Source organism: Trypanosoma brucei, chromosome 3 (assembly GCF_000002445.2).
Source record: "Trypanosoma brucei brucei TREU927 chromosome 3, complete sequence".
NCBI lineage: Eukaryota > Euglenozoa > Kinetoplastea > Trypanosomatida > Trypanosomatidae > Trypanosoma > Trypanosoma brucei.
The window spans coordinates 949,281-952,529 of NC_007276.1; the positions used below are offsets into that span (position 1 = coordinate 949,281).

The 3,249-nt window shown below is 45.2% G+C and overlaps 3 annotated features.

Moving 5' to 3' along the window:
• Window positions 1–3,249: part of a sequence feature (sequence corresponds to BAC RPCI93-25B21) that runs on past both edges of the window.
• Window positions 3,049–3,249: part of a mobile genetic element that runs on past the window's edge.
• Window positions 3,049–3,249: part of a mobile genetic element that runs on past the window's edge.

Below are 3,249 nucleotides of genomic sequence, written 5' to 3' on the forward strand. Positions count from 1 at the left end.
ATTCCCATTATCGACATTGGAACTTCGAATGTCCTCGGCATGCCGTGGTGGCGAGCTGTTGTGGCGCACTTCTTCTTCCCAGTTAGAAGTTTTGAACACCAACACTCGGCGGGCTGTAAAAGGTGCTTCCACGGACCATCCCCTTCGTAGCACACCACATGGAAATGTGTACCAATGTATGGGGATCGTGACTTGGGAAAATGTAGAGAGATCACAATTGCTTTGGGAGCAGAATATTTCATGCCAATCAACATGGAAAAGATATATCATACAATATTTGGAGGTAAACCCAAGAGCCTCCTAACAATGTGTGCAGATAATTGACCTGGCAAACATGACAGGTAAAGCTAAAACGTTTTCTTTGACTCTGCATCTGTAAAGAGGATACTTGACACACGTTTGGAGCATTAAGAGGATGATGGGAGCACATTTTTTTCTGTAGCTCTCAGTTATTCACTCGATCACGTGCGATACTAAGGTAGTAATAGTGCACTCCATGGTTTTTTGTCTTTTCCCTTTTAAAATACGCCCAAGTAGTACATGAGAGGATCTTTTAGCCAACTGGTTTAGAACCGGTATCGTGATTGTTCTTTCCACTCAAATTAAAAAGAAAAACTCGTATTTCTCTTGGAACAGGATGTGTAGGATTGTGTGTTCATCGCAGTGCGCTACTTCAGTAGAACCGTGGTGCACTCGCTTTAATATAGGCATAGTTTTATAGGGCGATGGGAGCGGGGTGCCTGGCTGTGATTGGTGCGTTGAAATGGGTGCAACAACATGAAGTCCATGAATTCCAAAACTGGTTTATCACCTCAACCATTCAATCCGACAACTATCACTGAAGGAAGTCCGAGTCTGGCCTGCACATATCCGATTTCCAAAAAGCCTCTTTTTACAGTTCAATAGATGCCACTTTCCCCTCGTAATTATCATCAGCACACCGAAAGTTCATTAAACTTCCAATATTCCATTTATCCCAGTGATACCTAATTGTCTTATGGCACGCCATTTCTAGAGGTGGGGACAGAATAAATCCGTTTTCAGCCTGACTGTGGCCATGTATACAAAGAAAGATCGGTAACCCTTGAAGTCAAGTCAGCCGTGGAGGCACTCGTACTCAGGAGTTCCTAAATGTTACGTGAGGCTGGCTGCCACACTTTTGAAATCTCGCATAAAGCTTCCGATTTGATTGCATTAGAAAAATGAACCTTTAGTGAGAAATATGATAATCCAGTAAATTCCCAAGGTGAAGGAACCTCCAGAGTTATTGGAAAGTAGCGAAACAATATCCGCATTTCAATAGAGGGGAGAGGCGTTTATTCATTTATTTTTTGTATCATTTTCTGTAGGGGATGACGCATGAACACATTACAGTGCAAGTCATAGTGTACCATATTTTTTTTTTTGAAAGAGGCCTGTTTCGTGTTATGTCCGAACTAGTTATGCGTGACCAGTTGCAAACGTTCAGCTTTTAGTCCTCGGTCTTCCTTAATTGCGAAAACAGTTTACTTGAGAGTGAAAGGCTTCTGCCTCTTTTTTTTTTTTTTTTTGAGCCAAACGTAGAAGAGCATAGTGGAGTTTACAATTTTCATTCAGAGGAGTGGGCAGCTTTTTGTGTAGTCTATTCTCCTTTATAGGGGTGTTCCTCTCGAATGAAGAAAGTACATGTTGGAAGAGAATGAGGGGTTTCTCAATTTCTAGGAGGAATTGTGCAAGGTTCTTGGTGAACACTATCTTCTGCATATTTTCGCCCTCAAGCCCGAAGTGACTGCGGAGCACTTTAGGCTTGAGCGCACGAGTATGTGGGTGGGATTCTCTTCGCATTCGTTGGAGTGTGTATGTTTCCTTTCAACGCAGATTTCATGTTTTTGATGGCGATGTATAGATGAACCTGATGTTGAGTGGGACGTCTTATTTCGGTTTACGAACGTGAAGTGTAGATGAAGCCCTCTGACGTTGAAGCTCCGGAGCGGTGGTGGAGATTCTTTTGCTACGGAGAAGGGATGCTGTCTATGCATTCCCCCGAAGTGCGCCATCAGGCTGTCTTTTGATACATGCGTATGACGGCATTGCGTGCAACAGGTGTCATTTAGACCTATAGTTACCGTGTTCCAAATGAGGGATACCTCTTGTTCTGTGATGGAACGGCTCCGTTTTGTACCAGTGTTACTATCCAGGGGATGGCCTCTGCGGTGTTGAATCTTGGTGTTTGGTGTTGTTCCCCCTTTTGATTGTGATACAAAGCCACATTGCGTGCATTGTAGCGGGTCAGATGTGCCTGCTGGGTCGTTCACTGGATGCCCTCTTGTTTCCGTCGCTCGGGAGCCCTTCGTTGGAATACTTGCATTCTCTTCGAGTTACCGTTGCCTCTTTATTCCTCGCGACCCCGTTTGCGGTTGTACTTCGCAGTATTTCATCCCGTGACGTATCACTAGTCCATTTTACGTGTGAAATATATAGCTGCGAGGTCCATATATCGCTTCATTTTCTCCAGGGGTTGAACTGGTGGTGTTATCACTTTGTTCATTGGTGTTGGGTTGATGCGGTCGGTTTTCACTTTGTGTGCCTATCCGTTTCTCCACCACTGGAATGATGTGCTAAAGCTGACCTCTGCTCTTTATTCCATGACGTATTGTCGGGCCTCTCTGCTAAATCAATTTGAACCCACAGATTCCTCACTGGAGTGTGTTTTTTATCATATTCAGTGTGGATTATGGTTCCGCCAGTGTGGGGTGGAAAGGGACTGTCGTTGGTCATGTAGTGTTTCTGTGGCCTGCGCAATGTTAGTACACCTGCACTCTTGGATTGAAAAAGCCACGTTCTGCGCAAACCCATTTGTGCTGTTTGATATTTTCATCTTCTTTCCGCTTCTCCGACATTTCATCGTCTAACTTTCTCGTTTTGCCGTGAAGGCATCGAGTTTTGTGCCATGTGAGCCCTCCTTTGTTTCCATAGGATTTGTTACAGACAATGAGCACATACGACTTCGGTGGAGGGGGCAGGGGTTATAGGGTGAAATTTCAGGCACCACCCCAAGTTCTGCAGCATGTGCGGGTGATACTGCTGATGGCACGCTAGCCACGTGCCCAGGGACCGACAAATAAAAGACGGTGTCCCAGAAAGACGCTGCTGATCCCTGTGCTGTATGACGCTGTAGCCGAAGCAAAGCAGTGTTCCCCATGAGAAGAACGCTGCTGGCTCTTATCTTCCCCCGATGAGACGGGGTACTGGACTCTGAAAACACCTTGA